At 55.4% G+C, this 17,866-nt stretch overlaps 1 protein-coding gene across 5 annotated transcripts in view; it reads right to left on the bottom strand.

The window, feature by feature from the left end:
- The window catches only part of GDPD5 (glycerophosphodiester phosphodiesterase domain containing 5), a 90,065-nt gene extending 75,379 nt beyond the window's left edge, over positions 1–14,686 (bottom strand). For all 5 annotated transcript variants that reach the window (XM_060103370.1, XM_060103372.1, XM_060103373.1 and 2 more), the window contains exon 1: positions 13,921–14,686. The gene's annotated coding sequence lies outside the window, so the exon portion shown is untranslated. The remainder of the gene's footprint in view (positions 1–13,920) is intronic.
- Between the last annotated feature and the right edge of the window lie 3,180 nt (positions 14,687–17,866).

Here is a 17,866-nt window from a genome sequence, read left to right as displayed (position 1 = left end):
AAAATATCTCCACTTTCCACTTCCCCTTGCTGCCTGAAACTCCACCATTATTACCAATTCTTTCCTGGGGCAAAATGGTGCTCCTTGGGATCCTCTCTCAAAAGGTAACTGCCCTGGGCAAGAAACAAGCTCTAGCTGGAGGCTTCTATGCAAAATGGGAAAGTGAGGGTTCGCTGATCAGCTCTGCCCAGTGTCTTCTCTAGGCTATCCGCCCCAGACCCTGCTCTGTGACAAAGGAGCTGCATGTTCAGACAAGCTTGGGAAAGGCTGGTGGCACCCGTGCCACCTGTCGGGGATCCTCATTCATATCAACACATTAAAGGGAGAAGTCCCATTCTGACTTACGTGACCTCGCATTTCCCAAATCTGTATGCGTCCTGGGACCCCTAACCATCCCAGGGGACTAGGGCTCCCAGAGCCCTAGTCCGGGCAGTGTGGACTAGATGGTGTGCCCATGTCCACCGCAGGACAAGTATGCGCACTGAAGGGTGTTTGAGGCAAGCCCATATTCCCCCGCGATAACCATTCCAGAGGCAGAAGATCCCACCCCAGCCACAAACAACACTCCTTTGTGACAGAAACAGTAAATGAACGGGGCATCACGTGGCTTGCAAACGGAGCCCAGAGGAGGGAAGAGGTAACAGGCCAGCCTGGAGACCTGAGTTCCCACTGCAATTCTGTGTTCACTGCCGGCCACTAGGCAAGGGACTTTCTCCTGCTGAGCTCTGCTTTCATTGTCTACAAAACAGGGATAATGCCGTTCTCAGGGCTGTTGTGAAAATGCAGTGTGGTACTGCAGGCAGAGGCAGATTATAAACTGTAAAGTCCTGTACTGGCATTTGCTATGTACATCATGATTTCCCTGCATGTGCTGCCAGGAGGGTGTGGTCACGTCTTGACTGATCACAAGCCACTGCAGAGGTCCTCAATCAGGATGGATGGATGGATGGATAGATGGAATCCCTAGCAAGACCCAGGGTCAACAATGGCTGGTTGAATAGTTATGAATGAATGAATCAATGAACCAATTCTAATAAGCTCAATTGTCCCATTTCTCAGTCCCCAGCTGGTAGAAGCAGCAAATTAGGAAACACATACAAGAGCAAGAGGGGAGGAAAAAGAGGTGGCGGGCTGCTGGAGGCAGGTCTGTGGCCGCAGAATGAAGGTGCAGGGGGAAGAAGAGTCAGGAACCTACAAAGGCAGAAGCAGCTGCTGAACAGGCAAGCAGCCCAGGGCCACGGGGTGCAGGGACCAGCTGGTCTCGGCTCTCCCAGCAGCTCAGTCAGTGTTCACAGGGCCCATCCCGGGACTTTAACCATGTGGGCCTCGTGCAGGGAAAGGTAGCGATCACTCCTTTTCACAAAGGTGTCCAACCAAAACTATTAAAGGGTTGTTTTTAAAGGGAACAGGGAGCAAGAGGAAGCCTCAGGGACACAAGCCGTAGCTGCCTGAAAAAATACTTCTTACATTTTTATACCAACTCATCAACATATTCAGGCACAGGATAAACATTTTTAAAGTGCCTACTGTGTGCCAGGCAAGTGCTGTTAGGCAGTGGGGGGAGGGGACACAAGGTCTCCTCAGTGTCACACATTAAACACCTGGATAGATCAATGAGGTGTTGGGTCACTTGAGGACAGAGAAGGAGGTGTTGGAGAAAAAAGGCCACAGACAGGAAGTCTGGAGGATGAAGCTAAATCACCACGTGACCTCAGGCAAGTCACCTTCCTCCTCTGAGCTTCTACATTCCCATCCATAAAGTGGGGTGGATGATAAAAAAATAAAATAAAAAATCACAAAAACGACTACATTGCACCAGGCACTGGACCAGTGGTTACAGACCTTATCTAATGTGCACAACCAGCAAGACAGCTGTCGCTATTTGTTTCGGGGAACGATTGTCCCTTTCACAGATAAGCAAACTGAGGCTCAGCTGGTTACTCACCTGCCTGAAGGCAGAGAGTTGGTGGGAGCTGGAATTTAAACCCAGGTTTGTCTGACTCCAAAGCTCACCCTCTCCGGCCCTCCCAAACAAGTCCCACACTGCCTCTCACAGATTGCCGGGAGGATTCGGTGACATCACGAATATCAAAGTGCTTTATAAAAGGTAAACTATCATGTGTCCAGAGCCAACAAGAAATCAGTCTTGATCCTCCACAAAAGCAAACACTAAAGTTCACAGGGGCATTCAGAACTGGCCGCAGCCCAGAACTCCTGGGTTCCTGATCCTTGCACCTCCTTGGCCAACTTCTTCCCAGGGAAAGGGCAGTCCCAGGAGCCCCAGCTAATCCCCTGCAGCCCATGGGGCCCCCTCCTAGACCAGAAACGGCCTCACTCCTGACGACCTTGTGTTCCACCCTGCTGAGGACCCGGAGGGCACGGCTGGGCCCGGGGGCCCTGGGGGCTGTGCAGAATCAAGCCCCAGGCTCCTTGGCCCTGCTGACATGCTGGTTGCCTCATCTCTCTGAGCCTTGGGTTTCCCACCCACAAAGTGGGGGATTAAAGGAGACTTCACATGGGAAAGGGTCTACCCCGAGGAGGGACTCAACAAACATGACTGACCTTCGGTTGGATGAGTTTAACTGGGTGAGCCGGAGGAAATCCAGGCTCTCGAAATCCCTGGCTGAGGAGGCAGGTGCTACCCCACCCACCAGGAATCCCCCATCTATCTAACCTTAAACTCCCCACCTGCCCTTGGGAGCCCTGGTCCGAGAGGTGGACTCAGCTCCTACCATTGCCGGCACCAGCAGGACCCTAATCTGCTCGTTTCCCAGGGTGGCTGGGGCCCAGGTAAGTGAGAGGGAGGAAAAGGGGCTTCAGATGAACTGCACTCATCTTTACTGAAGACACCTGGGCCCCAGGGGACAGACATCCTCACAGGCCTACTGTGGCCCAGAGAGGTTGCTAACTGGCTTCAGGCCACACAGCAAGTCAGTAGTCAAGTGGGTGCTGGGACCCAGGCCTTCTAGGCCTAGCCCAGGGCTCTCTCCACTGCCCCAGAGTCCCAGTTTTGGAGCATGGATAACACTCAGAGAGGAAGAACAGTGAAAACAGTCAAGATGAGGCACCCATCCCCACGGCATGCTGGTCAGGAGGCCTTGGCCATTGACAGCAGGGGCCCCAAGACACAAGGTGAAAACCAGCACCTAGTTGCTCTGTTGTTGCCTGCCTCGCTCACTGCAGGTACTGATGGTGCACATTCGTATAGAGAAAGGGCTCAGGCTGCGCCTGCAGAGTCCTCAACACGGGGAAGGAGGTTCCAATTGCAGCATAATGGATTTAAATTAGACACAAGAAAGATCTTCCTTAGGCGGCATTAGAACTGAACGGTGCACAGAGAAAGGGAGCAGGATGAAGGTGGTTATGGAGTCGCTTGTAGAATACAAGATGCTATCTCATCCATTATGTCCTTTTAGCTTCAAAACAGACCTGGAAGGTAAGTGTGGCTGTCCTGATTTTCTAGGTGGGCAACTGAGGCTCAGAAAGTTTAAGTGACTCGCACAGTGTCTTCAAAGCTCTGCTCTAAAGAGGTAGAGCTGGGCTTTAAAGCCAGGACTGACTCGGAAGCCCACACTCCTCCCTTCTCAGGAAGGCCTCCGAGATCAAGGCGCTACCACAGCCACCATGGGCATCTCACCGCTCCTCCTCAGACACATCAGAGGTGCCACGAGCATTCCCGCCAGGGAGAAGTGGGAGTGCTCCGTGGTGGCCAGCTATAAGGAAAGGGCTCTGCGTCCCAGGCCTGCCGTGCTGCCCACAAGACGCCACGTCCCAGGGGCCTCACTGATGCTTTCCATGCGATGTGGCCTGACATCGGTCTGACTGTGTACCTGAGCTCACCTGACAACAGCCTCCCCGTAGCCTTTGCCCCACTCCGGAGGTAAGGCTATCCCCAGCAAGGCCACCCTGGAAGCTACCTGCACCTGATTTGGGGGAGGAGGCATGGGCCAAGGAGGGCCCCTGGGGTCCCTGCCTGCTCTGCAGCAACAGGGTGGAGGGGAGGCCTGGCTCCTCCAGCCACACTCAGCGCTTTGTGAGTCACTGTCCCAGCCCTGGAGGGCTTTGTCCTGTTCTACTGCTGGGGAAACGGAGGGTCAGAGCAGCCAAGCCACTTGACCACAGTCAAAGAATAAGAAGTAATTCAATAAGAAACCGAGCCAGGATTCAAACCCACATCTGCCTGATTCCAGAATCCAAGTATTTCGCCAGCACATCACTCTACCTTTCAGTGCAGCTGCTGCTCGCTTGCCACGGCCCCTAGGGCCACACCTCCATGCTTTATACTCACCCTCCCCCCATCCTAGGATGCCTTTCCCATCCAATCTGAGCCAGTAGAGTTCCTAGCCTACCTTCAAGACTCATTTCAAATGCCCCCTTCTCCATGAAGCCCCCCCTGATTTCTCTCATTCTCATCTGACCTCCTTTGTTTTCATTTGTCTCCTGCTCGGAGCTGCCTGGCCTGCCCTGTGAGGAAGAGACCTGGCCTGTGCCCCAACCACTCCCTGCCCCCCTGGCCTCAGGGCTCCTCCGGGGCAGCGACACCCGAGTCCTCTTCCTCCCAGCTCCCGGCACAGACTGGGCAGCAGAACTTGGGGACATCTTGTCCAACTGCTTTCTTTCACAGATGGGGACACTGAGCTTGGCAGAATGAGAAGCCACTTCTCACAGGACATGGTTTGCGGGAGAGGACCGGGGGGAGGGGTAGATAGCTGACAGGTGAGTGTCCACAATGGGGCCAGGCTGTGGGGAACTGTCACAGCCTCATCACTGGGGCAGAGTCTAGACTGAAGGCGGTGACCGTCCCCATCCTCTCATGGAAGGTCTGGCCACACCGTGGGTTCTGGGCTCCCACTGTATTATTTGTGATCATGGTAAAGGCTGTCATTTACCGGGCACTTCCTGCTCGCCAGGCACCATCCGAAGCACTTTCCGCTCGTTCATTCATCAGTCTTCACAACACCCCTATGAGGTACTCTCTGTTATGCCCATTCCAAAGATGAGGAAACCCAGGCACAGAGAGATTAAGGGCCACATTGTTTAGTTCCCCAGCCATATTATGGCAGAATCAGGATTTCAGGAAAAATGTCTGGTTTCAGAGCCTGTGTTCTAACTGCTACTCCATGCTTCCAGACAAAGAGGAACAGAGACACAGGCTGGAAAAAACCCACAGCCAGGTCCTCTGAGGACCAGCGGCAGCAGAGCTGGCCCAAGTGGTGGGCGTGGTGGCCAGGGGCCTGGGAACCAATCTCAAAGGGGTGCTAAGGCACCTCTGGTGAGGCAGAAACGGAAAGGTGGGTGCCCCCAGAACTCCTCTCCCTGAGAGGATGTGGCAGCTGGGATGCTTTGGTTCCTCTCTGGGGTGGGGGCTGAGACCCCCTTCGCAAGGGAGAGGCTCAAGTACCAACAGATGAGCCTTAAACTGCGTCCCAAGGAGGGTGAGTCCAGTGGACCTCATGGCTTTTGACTGACAGAGTGAGGAAAGCCTTCCGTTTGCCTCTCTGGACCCAGTTCCCTCTACGTGGGGACCCAGAGGCTGATCTCAACGAACTGCCTTGGGTTAATGTGTCTGTCGTTGGCTTCCAGAAGGTTCACCCAGAGGGAAGCCCCAGTGGGAGACTGGAGAAAGGAGGAAAGAGAGTGGAGGTTTTATTCCCCTGCCAGGTCTCCTGGGTTAACAGGGGCCCTTGGCCACAGCCTCTGTCCATACAGCTGACACCTTCCTCCAGGGCAACTGCAGCCCTGGGGCGGTAACTGCCCCCATGTGCTGCACTCGCTTTGTTGGTTTGCTCCACCCCATCGGAGCAGCTCACCCTGGGCTGATATACCCTCTCTGGCGGGGCCAGAGCAGAGGAGACCAGGTACTATCGCCAGTGGCCCCTTTCTGCAGTCTTCTTCTCGCCCTCAGAGCCCCCTCTAAATGCGCATGGAACAAATGATTACAGAATCGAGGTTTGCAGGGGTGCCCCTTACTAAGCATGCAGGCCTCCACTGTCTCAGCCCGGCCTGACCCAGCAGGCCATGAAGGGAGGGGCAGGAGGCAGAGTTGAGTGAGGACAGCCACGGCCAGTGTGAGCGCTCACTGTATGGTAGGCACTGTGCACTACGCACCAAGCACTTCATTCACTTCTTAAAACCCCCCCAAGGAGGCCAAGGAGGTATGCCCTATTTGTGCATTTTACAGAAGAGGAAACGGGCGCTCAAAAAGCTGAAACGACTCTCCCAGGGTCATATTTCCAGTCAGTGGCAAAGCCAGGACTCAAATTCAACTTTCTCTGCCTCCAAAGCCCATCCTGGTAGCTACCTTGAAATAATTTTATTGGATTGGCTTTCAACAGAGACAGCTGACTTAAATGGGGTCAATTATTGGTGAGGGCCACACAGAGGCCTCCAGTGTCTCCCCAGTACCCTCCCCCGAGATGAAAAAAAACCTCTGGCGTTCTTCAGTTCTCCCAGGTGGGACGGGGGCCCCAAGTGGGTGGCGCAATTGGGTGTCCGGGTTGGAAAAACAAGCAGATCCAGACAAGGCTTCATTGTTAAGGAGAGCCTGACTCTTTGGCCATTTAAACAAAACCAAGCAAGACAAAATGCTTGCTGCCTTATCTCTTAGAGAGAAGGGGGATGGGAAGGGCCCCAAGACTGGGTGTTGATCCTTCCCCCGCCAGCCTCAGGTGGTTGGGGCACTAGAGAGAGCACTGCAGGGGGGTCCAGGGTCTGAGTCCAGCAGGCTCTGCCACTGTCTGTGACCTTCTACTGCACACTGCCAATGTGTCCGGCACTGCACCACCGGTGCTTTCTGCGCACGGCCTCGTTTGATCTCTATGAGAGATTATTGTTATTCCTGTTTTCAGACAAGGACACCGAGGCTCAGAGAAGACACCCAAGCAGGGAGCAGAAGGGTGTTGGAACCCAGGTTTATCGGATTGCAAAGTCTTTCCACTTCCCTGTTTCTCCAGGGAGAGCAATACCGCAGAGGAGGGAGCAGCCTGGAAGCAATGAGCTCCCTGTCCTGGGGATGTGTAGGTATAGTCTGGGGATGCTGTAGGAGGTATGCTACAGGAGGTGGCCAGGTGGTTCTGAATCTTGGCTGTGCTTTGACATCACCTGCAAAGCTTTAAAAACTATTGATGCCTGGGTCTTGCCCGAATTTTTTTTTTTTAATAAATTTATTTATTTATTTTTGGCTGCATTGGGTCTTCGTTGCTGCACACGGGCTTCTCATTGTGGCTCCTCTTGTCGCGCAGCACAGGCTTTAGGCATGCGGGCTTGCCCGAATTTTTAAAAGTTCCCTAGATGATTCTAATGTGTGCAGCAAATTTGAGAGCCGTGGGCCCAGATGTCCACTACAACCTCTCCCACCCCACACCTCTTGAAGGAAAGAAGGGCTTTGTTACTCTGCCCCATTTACGAGAGGGGCAAAAAGCAGGCAAAACGTAAGGGCCGAGGTCGTGTCCTCGGGGCCCCACCACCAGCCACCAGTGTAGGCCACATGAGGGTACCCTGACTTCAGAGGTGAACTCCTTTAAGATACTTGGGGGGTCCTGGCTCCCTTGTCAGTGGAAGAAAACTTTCCCTTTGAGCCTCCTGGGTGGGAGGGTGAGGCGAATTCTTCATGGCCTTTTTTTTTCTCTTTAGAAGAGTTCACTCATTCAAAAGCTAAACAGCTGTAGGATTAATGCTGGAAGACCACCTCCACCGCCAGTGGGCGTGTTTGGGAGCAAGAAGATAAAAGAACTCCAAGCGAGGCCTGTTTATTCTTTTCTGTAGGAGATTTGGTTCCAGGCCTGGGAAGAGCTGGGACTCTCAGACCTCGGCCCACACCTCCTCCCACCTGCCTTCCTTGTGCCCTCCAGCAGAATATCACAGATGGCAAGACAGCGCCGGGTGGTGGGAAGAGGGAGGCCTGTGGAGTCCAGCAGACGTGGGGTCTGCCCAGACGCTCCTCCTAGCCGGTCACCCTGGACAGGAACCACTCCTCTCTGACCTCATGTCTCATGCTGACCTCACAGCGGTGCCCGGGTGCGTGTGCACACATGCGTGTTAAATGATACTTTCCAACTTAGCACCAGGAGCACCACCTCCAGGAAGCCTTTCCTGACTCCCTCCCCGCCCAGCACTGGACAAACCCAGCCCCTGGCCTTCTCTGCCACATTCTGTCACATTCAGTGTCGTCACTGCTTCTGTGTTCTCCCCTCCTGATGAGGTCGCTCATTCATTCATTACACAGAGCAGCTGCCCTGTGCCTGGGATTCATTACATATGCCCTTCCCGAGCACCTGTTCTTTCAGACTCTGCTAGCAGATACAGGCAACAACAGCTAATATACATTGAGTGCTTATTATGCGCTGGGTATTTTTCTGGGTGTTTTACATGTATAATGCATTTAATCCTCACCACAACTATAACTGTCCCCATTTTACAGATGGGGAAACTGAGGCCCAGAGAGGTTAAATCACTTGCCCAAGTCACACGGCTAGTAAGTGTGCACTTGCACTGTGATCTGAGCATTGCCCTCTACCACCATCTACAGATGTCGATGGGACCGGCCGCCGCCTTGGCAGCTCACTCTTCACAATTTGGAAGTTTTGTATCTGTGTTTACTTGTTGAATGTCTATTTCCCCCGCAGACCAAAATCTCCCATCATGTTACGTTTTGTAATACGTAATCATGTGTGTATTCACGGGGAGAAGGAGACCAAATGAACACTGCTTCCCTTGAAGGAATCTTCAATCAAATCGCAGCATCTGCTACCTGGACCCCAGACGGCTCCTCCCAACTGCGTCATTCCTGCCGCTAAGGCCTGAGAAGAACCAGGTCCCTGGACATCCCAGTCCTGCTCCCTGCCTTGAACTTGGCTTGGGGCCTGCTCACTGGGAAGGTGGTGGGAATGGCAGCTCTCCCAATCCCGTCTGACCGAGTCCTCCCCAGGCGGCGAAGTGTCCTCCTCTGGGAAGCCCTCCTTGCTGCCTGGCACATCCTCCCTCCCGGCCTCACTGGATGGGCTCTTCCATCAGCGTCTTACTGAGTCACTTGATCACGAAGCTACTGAAGGGATGGGCAAGGGGACTCACGCTGACAGAGTACCCGCCTGTGTGTCAGGCCTGGCACCTGCCGCCCGTTGCCTCATTTAACCCTCACAACACTGTGGTTGCCAGTGCCACTTTACAGAGAAGGCGACAGAGGTACAAAGGTTGAGCGACTTGCCCAAGGGGCAGCTCTCATTGCCTCTGCGGGGTAGGGGTGGGGGCAGCCACGCTGTGCCAGGCACCCTGCTAGGCACTCTGGGGGGCGGAGGGGAGAATTGGGGTGGCAGAGAATCTATTTCTGACTGGCTGGTAAAGGAAGCAGATCTACACAAGTCCAACCCACAGACCACAGTAGGCAAGTGAGGGCTGTGGATCTGTAGCGGAGGAGTCCTGGAAGCTTCTGGAAGGAGGCATTTTCAGGCCTGGCTCGATTCCTCACTGCTGCACTCCCATGACTGCCACAGGAAGAAGGGCAAGCCTTGGTCTACAAAGCTCTGGTGCCCCGCGGGTACTGCCCTGGAGGCTGCAAAGGGAGGAGAAGCAGCTGCCCAGCCAGCTGCCCTGCCAATGACCCCACCGTGGCCAGGGCCAGCCTGCCTCCAGCCCTGCCAACCTGGCCTGGCCTAGCCGGCTCCCAATCACAGGGTCTTCTCTGCCCAGCTAATGACCATGCTGCCAGCAGCCCTGGCCGCCACCCTTCTTCGGGGGAGGCAGCAGCTAACGACAGAGCTTGCTGGCCCAGACAGTGGCCGGGCCAAAAATCACAGCCGCCCATCACACCACATCCTCTGGCCCTGAGGCTGTGGTCTCCTCCCCTACCTTCCAGGGTCACGAAGGACGCTGCAGAAGGCTGGAGCTCTGGAAGCTCAGACACTATCCCCCTCACCACAGACCCGGGGAAACAGGACCACAGCATGGGTCTGATTCACCCCAAGTCACACAGTCAGCCAGTGCAGAGCCCAAGGTCCCCTGCTCAACCCAGCACTGCCCTTCCCTAGCCCTGAGAAGAAGGCTCATTTCCAGGCTTTTTACCTGCGGAGTACGCTCTTTTTACCTGCGTAGTATGCTCTAGACACTCCCCACTGTCTAGCTGTGTGACCTTGGGCAAGACAATGTACCTTTCTGAGCCCTGTCTTCCAGGGTGTAACAGTAGCTACCACCCAGATATGTGAATGAGAGGATCTGTAAAACACTTAACACAGTGTCTGGCTCAGAATAAGTTCTCAAGAGCATTAGCAATTGCTCATATCATCATCACAATATTATTAAATGAGTATGTAGATGCATTTTACAAACTGTAAAATGTGATGCAATGGTAGGTATTGTTTATTACCAGTACTGTGAAGTGTTAAAGATTCAGAGGGGGTGTGACCAGAGGGTTGGGTAGTCCAGGGATGTTTCTGGGGGGAGTTATGACCTGAATTAGGCCTTGACTGATGTGGAAGTGTGGAAGTGAGCAGAGCTGAGGATGGTATGGATGACCGGAGGAAACCCATAAACAAAGGGGCCACACATGATGTGTTTAGGAGCCAGTGGTGAGCAACGACCAGGGGTCCATGCAGTGGCTGCAGTGGGCAAGGCCTTGAATGTACAACAAAGAGGCCTAGTCTCCATCCTACTGGTAAGAAGGAGTCACAGAGGGTTCTCAATGGGGGCCCCATGATGCTTTCTGCACTATGAATTCTGTCTGGCATTCAAGGCCCTCCACCGTCTGGTCACTCATCCACCCCTCTTCTCCACACTCCTCTCTGACCCCACAGATCCACCATCATCACCCCAGAGTTCTCCCCACCTCCCTGCTCATTACACCATCCCATCTTCCCCACCACTAGCCCACCTCACGGTTCTCGTTCACAGTGAAACACCCTTTCATTAAGTACCTTTCGTGCCATCTGCTTTACATATATGAACTCACGGTCACCCGTAACTACCCTCATTTTACAGAGGAGGGAGCGGAGGCCTGGCTGGGCCAGGTATCCTGCTCACAGTCTCACAGTGAGTGAGTGGCACAGCCAGAATTCAACCTTGAACTGATGTCGAGACCCCTACTCTCTAAGGCAAGTTGCCTCTAGCCTTAGCCCAGACCCCTTTCTCCTTGATAAAGCCTTCTGGGTTACTCCAGTCCCCAAGAGCCTCTCCCTGCCACCCCTCCTGACCCATTTGGAATCGGAGCCTGGTTCATCTACAGCTTGGTTTCCACTGTTTCCTGCAGGTCCACCTTGCCCCCCAGTAAGACAGCTGGGGTTGATATTAGGTCACTTTCTTCCTGTCGCCCCTTTCCCCCGTATCTGAGACTTTGTCTAGCACTGACGGGAACCACCTGCCTCCTCTGGTGGGGTTCAGAAGCTCAGCTGAGCACACACAGCAATCAATTTCCCTGAGCCCGCCTCGCAGCGAGGGGAGCCATTAATTATTCACCGCACCTTTGTGCCTAGGGAGGCCAGAGGGAAGGAACACCCGCTCCCCACAATCCCAAAGAAAGCCAGCAGCCCTGGGATGAGGGGTCAGAACCCAGAGCCCCTTGCCAGGGTCCCCAAACAGATTCCTGAGGGCTGTGGGCCCAGGGAGGTAGCAGAGGGTAGCCTGACCCATACAGCTGAGCAAACCCAGGTCTGTGAATCTGCAACAGTAGCCTCCATTCCAATCCAAGACAAGTCTGAGAATTTCTCTGGTCAAAATCCAAGCTTCCTTTTCTTATAGGGAAGGAAATAAATGATCTGGCCACGTGTTGTATATTTATATCTCATTTAAAGCTCATAACAACCTTCTAAAGGAGGAATTCTAATTTACAGAGAAGCAGCTGGGGCTCAAAGGAGTGAAGTGACTTGCCCAACACCACATGGCCGGTGGGAGGAATCAGCAGATTCATGCTGCCTGGTCTGTCTGACTCACTGCCGTATGCCCGTGCCGCTTGGCCCTCCCCATTGGGAGCTAGTCACCACAACGCCTTTTCCATCTGGGTAGCTTCCAGGGCACCTGGTACGCAGTCAGCACTCAGTTCCTGAAGCAAACTCCAAGGCCCCGTGCAGGAGGTTTCACCTCTCTGCCCCTCAGCTTCCCGCACAAGGTAGCCATTAGGAACAAGCCCAGTCTTGGCAAACAGCAAAAATTCTTTAGCACTTGACAGTGTGCCGGATGTGATGGCTCCGTTATCTGAGCAGGTAACAAACAGCTTGCCTTGACCCCATTTTACAGGTGAGGCTTGGAGCCCTGGATGCATCCAAAAGGTCCCAGGTGGCTCCCCAGACCCGTTCTGCCTCACTCCAAGTTCCAGCTCCTTTCCACCCCACCGTGAAATGAGATCACAGGTGTGAAATTATCTCATCAAAGAGCAGCTTGTTTAGATGCAGGGATTATTATGAGAATCTGAATCCCCACGGATGGTGGGGGTGAGGCTGGAGAATCCCAAGCCCCTCAGTCACTTTCTCTTCCAGTTCCCCCAAACACTCCACCCCCAGGGACTGAGCTTCCAGCCTCCAGCCGACCTCTCCACCTTCCCCCACCTCCCAGGGGCTTTCCAAGGTGGTTTCCGCTTGACTCCAGGAAGCTGGGCACAGCAGGGGTTAATCAGTCCCGGCCAAGGCCACCGGGGTTCCTACCTAGGCCACATCCCCTCCCCCTCCCCACCCAGAACAAGAGCTCACAGGGTCCATACCAAGCACTCTTTCACAATGTGCCTCTCCCTGCACAGCCCCAGGGGGGCAGCAGAAGGAGCCCCTCCCTGGGAATCCAGACCCTCCGACTGTGCCCCCAGCCCTGGCAGCCCCAGCTCTGAGACCCTGTGCAACCCGCTCCCCTCCTGGACCAGAGGTGTCTTGCAGGTTCCCTTGCCCAGGAGAGGCTGAGGTCAGACCTGAGGTTGGGGCCAAAGGCTATGGGGCTGCTTGTCTGTCTCAGGCCCCAGAACCTTGCACACAGATTCTCACAAGAGCCTGATACAGGGTCACCCAGACCTCACATCAGGGGTGGGAAAACCCCAGCCAGCCACCCAGAAGATGCTAACTTGGGAGGGGGAGTGGACACCTTGAAGGATGTTTGGGAAGGTTTTCTCAGGTGTACTTCTGGCTCAACTACTCACTTGCTTTAGGACCTCAGCAATTGGCACCCCCTGTCCCCAGGCCTCAGTGTCCCCCTTACTAATGTGAAGGATGTGAGCTGGGTGAGTGCTGAGGGGCCGCATCTCCTGCAGTTCTGATGGGCTGTGACTTAGGGACCTCTACAGTGTGTTCTCCCATCAGATAAAGCGTGTCAGGACCTCCGGAGCGTCTTAGAGACACTGGAGTCTGGCACACAGGGTACAGGGGCAGCTGCTCTGTCAGGGAGGGAAGCTGTGGGACTGGGAAGCTTCCCACTTCTGCCCTCAACTCTGGGTCACCTTTCCTGGGAGGTGACATGACAATGGAGTGGGAAGGAAAGAGGCCAGGAGAAGCCACGTCCCAGACTCAGGATCAGCTCTCCGATGCCCCAGTGGCCCCCACCTCGACCCCCCCCCCGCCCCACCTCCTGCCATGCGGCTCTGCGCTTCCTTTCTTTTTCTCTCCATTCTCTGCTCCTTTACCTCTCCAGCATAACACTCCTCCCCAGTCTCAGCACCAGAGTAAAAAGAGCAGGGTCAATCAACCCCGTTGAACCTCAGTTTCCCCATCTGTAAGCGCTCTTAACAGCACACAACACCTTCTATCACACGGAGTAGTGAGCCATTTGCGCAAGGGTGGGGCGCGGAACGGCACACAATGGGCGCTCAATAAGTGCCCGTTTTCTCCCTCTTCCTCCTCCCTTTCCCGCGCCCCCTCCTAGCCAGTTCCAGCCGCAGCTAGTACCCAGTGCACACCCGCAGGTGGCCCCAGCGCTGCCGGAATGGGGTCGGAGGCCGCCCGGCATCCGGGGCTCTCTCACCTGCACTTCTCGGCTCTCTCTTGTGTTCTCTTGGGGGCAAGCAATCAGCCCCTCGCCTGGGGCGGCAGGAAGGTGGCAGCTTCGACTCGAAGCACCAGCCCGGTCTGGTTCAGTCCGACTATCCAGCCCGCCTTGGACCCCTCACGGGGCGCTGAACCCGGGCCGGGGTTTCCTGGATGTTCGTACGGTCCCAAGTCCGAAGCACCGGATCGGAGGCAGCTGAAGGTTCGGGTTTCGGGGAACCAGAGTCTGGAGGCGTCCGGGCTGCTTTGCACTCAGTCACAGGGCCGGGGGCACCCCGCCTTAACCGCGGTCGGAGGGCTGGGGGCTCCAACACACACTACAGAAAGGCTGGGAACGAGCCCTTAACCCTAGAGCCGTATGGTGGGCCAGGAGCGTCCCTCGCCGGTGCACTGGATCAGGGTCGGGGGCTCGGGGCGTCCTGGCCACACGCCCGGACCGCGGGGCAGGGAACGTCCTGGCGGAACCCGGGTCTGGGACAGGCGGGGCAGGGCAGGGCGCCGGCGAGGAGGCGCAGAGCCCGGCGGGGAAGTCTTCTTAGGTTCGGATTCGGCTCGCTCTGCAAAATGGGGCGGTCCTCGGCGCGGCAGCTGACTCCAGAGCTCCGGGCCGCAGCTATACTTCCTCCTCTTCTCCCGGCTCGCTAGCCGCTCGCTCAGTCCCGCGCCGCAGCCGCTGCCACCCGCGCCGCTGTCATCCCCGCCGCCCACCCCCACAGGAGCTGCAGTCGAGTCGGAGCCGAGAACAGCCTAGGTCGCGCCGCTCAGCGCTGGAGCGCCTGCCAGCGCGGCCCCGCCCGAGTGGGGGCGGGGTCAGCCTGAGGCCCCGCCCCACCGCGGCCACCGGCAAGGGGCGGGGCGAGCTCCAGATCCCCTCCTCACGGTCCCGCGCCGTCGGGCAGCGGGAGCCAATCGGAGAGTGGGAAAAGAGCGGAGGTCTGCGGAACGTGGACTCTACCTCGGAGAGGGCGGGGCAGAAGTGGAGAAGTGCCGCCCGAGAGAGGACAATGGAGGGGGAGGATGGATTAAAGAGCTGAGCGAGAGGAGAGGGTAACCTGGGGACCCGGATGGAGGGAGAGGTGGGGAGGGCTGGTTTGTCTGGGACCTGGGGTGGGGGAGTCATGGGGTAGGAACAGGGGTCGGGGTGGGAAAAGGATTAGGATGTAGGCTAGGTGAGTTATCCGGGGTAGTGGAGTCCCCAGGGATAGTGGAGCCCTCGGGACTGGTGGGACACACCCTCACAGTACCCTTCTCCTTCCCAGCTAATAGAGCTCAGCGCGAGGAGGCGAGCTTGGATGCAGTGAAATATTCAGTTTTCAAGAAGCAGTGAAAAACAAGTTTCTGAAGATAAGGAGCAGATCTTCCTTCAACATTTCGCCTTTTCCAGCGCCCATCCGCAGGGAGGTGCATCGCTGTCAGTTTTAAAAATAAGAAGTTAAGAGCAGAGGTGTGTGAGGAACATACACACACACACACACACACCCTCAAGAGTACTGAGTTCTGCCCCGAGCTCCTGCCCCTCCCCTCCCTCCCCCCACCCAGCCTTGGGGCTGGAGCTGTGTCTGATTTATCTCAGAGTCCCAAGCACCCAGCACAGGGCGGGGCACAGAGCTGGTCTTGGAGGGTTTTGATGTATGAATGAATGAGTGTTGAATGTCCTGCAGGGGCCATGTGAAAGCCACTAATTGGCCTGGGGAGCGAAAGAATGGAAGCCGCAGAGGACAGGTTATCTGTAAGCCTCACCACCAACCTTATGCAGTAGGTACTCCATTTCACTGATGAGGCCACCAAAGCAGAGAGACTCCAAATGATGTTCCCAAGACCATATAGCTGGCAGAGGATTCCATCTACTCATCACTATCACTATCTATAGGTCAGGGGACTTCCCTGGCGGTCCAGTGTTTAAGACTCCATGCTTCTGGGAGCTTCCCTGGTGGTGCAGTGGTTAAGAATCTGCCTGCCAGGGCTTCCCTGGTGGCGCAATAGTTGAGAGTCCGCAGGCCGATGCAGGGGACGCGGGTTCGTGCCCCGGGAAGCTCCCACATGCAGCAGAGCGGCTGGGCCCGTGAGCCATGGCTGCTGAGCCTGCACGTCCAGAGCCTGTGCTCCGCAACGGGAGAGGCCACAACAGTGAGAGGCCCGCGTACCAAAAAAAAAAAAAAAAAAGAATCTGCCTGCCAATGCAGGGGACACAGATTCAAGCCCTAGTCCGGGAAGACTTCACATGCCGCAGAGCAACTAGGCCTGTGTGCCACAACTAAGCCTGCACTCTAGAGCCCGCGAGCCACAACTACTGAGCCCGTGTGCCACAACTACTGAAGCCCACGTGCCTAGAGCCCATGCTCCACAACAAGAGAAGTCACCGCCATGAGAAACCAGCGCACTGCAACGAGGAGTAATCCCCGCTCGCCGCAACTAGAGAAAGCCCGCACGCAGCAACGAAGACCCAACACAGCCAAAACCAAAATAATTAATTAATTAATTAATTAATTTAAAAAGACTCCGTGCTTCCACTGCAGGGGGTGCAGGTTCCATCCCTGGTCGGGGAACTAAGATCCTACATGACGCGCAGCGTGGCCAACAAAACAACCACTAACATTCTAGGGCAAAGCTATGTGGCTTTGAACAGGTTACTCAACCCCTCTGAGCCTCTGGTTCCTCATCTGTAAAAGGGAAATAAAGATGTTGCGACTTGGCAAGAACTGGGCAGGCACCAGGCTTCAGAGGATGGAGGGAAGGGTCTTCCTGGCAGAGGAAATAGCATGTGCAAAAGCATGGAGTCTGAAAAAACACCTCTGGGGACCCCTGACCTATTCTGGGGGGATTAGGAGAGTCTTCCCTCAGGGCAGACTTGTGCCAGAAGTAGGGGTTAGTTAGCTTAGGAGGGAACCTCAGGGAATGGACAGTGCTCTGTCTGGGCAAAGGCCAGCCTGGGCAAAACCCTGGAGGTGGGGGAGAACACTGCTCTGTTGAAGAATCCCTGACAAGTTCAGGGTAGCTGGAGCTCCCAGAGAAGGGACAGCAGAACAGATGGGAAGAGGCAGGCAGAGCCAAACAGGAGAGAGTTCAGGCTTTTCTAAAGGCCAAGAACTCTATTGGGGTCTTGCTCATGACCCTGAACCCAGTAGGGTTTTGCTGAGGCCCCAGCCTGGAAGCCCCTGAGTCTTGACTCACTGGTTATCAGAGAGGCGCCCTGGGAAGTTTTTAAGCTAGGCATTGATATGGGAAAGATAGCACTTTGTAGGGAAACCAGGTAGCATGAAAACATTCAAATCCCACAAGAGGCAAATAGTGTGGGGCAAATGGTGTGAAGGGTTGGAGTCCTCCATGAGCCCTGGACCCAGAGCTCTGCCCATCCCCTCTTTATTTTTTTTAATTTTTAAAATAAATTTATTTATTTATTTATTTTTGGCTGCATTGGGTCTTTGTTGCTGCGCGCAGACTTTCTCTAGTTGTGGCGAGCGGGGGCTACTCTCCGTTGCAGTGCACGGGCTTCTCATTGTGGTGGCTTCTCTTGTTGCAGAGCACCGGCTCTAGGTGCATGAGCTTCAGTAGTTGTGGCACATGGGCTCAGTAGTTGTGGCTCGTGGGCTCTAGAGCGCAGGCTCAGTAGTCGTAGCGCATGGGCTTAGTTGCTCCACGGCATGTGGGATCTTCCCGGACCAGGGCTCAAACCCGTGTCCCCTGCATTGGCAGGCGGATTCTTAACCACTGCGCCACCAGGGAAGCCCCCCCACCCCCTCTTTAGAGTGCACCAGCCTTAGAGTCTGGTTGGGAGAACAAAGAAGAGGGTGAGCTGGAGGCTGAAGTCCAAGCTGGGTGGGGGGAGGGGAGGGATGCCCTCTCCTGGCCAAGCCCAGGGGTGGGGGTGAGGAGGTTGGCCCCAGGAAGCTTGCACTGGTGGCTGTGCAAGCTGGAGGGCTTGC

Source organism: Mesoplodon densirostris, chromosome 7, assembly GCF_025265405.1.
Source record: "Mesoplodon densirostris isolate mMesDen1 chromosome 7, mMesDen1 primary haplotype, whole genome shotgun sequence".
Lineage (NCBI taxonomy): Eukaryota > Metazoa > Chordata > Mammalia > Artiodactyla > Ziphiidae > Mesoplodon > Mesoplodon densirostris.
This window is presented reverse-complemented; position numbering and strand designations above follow the sequence as displayed.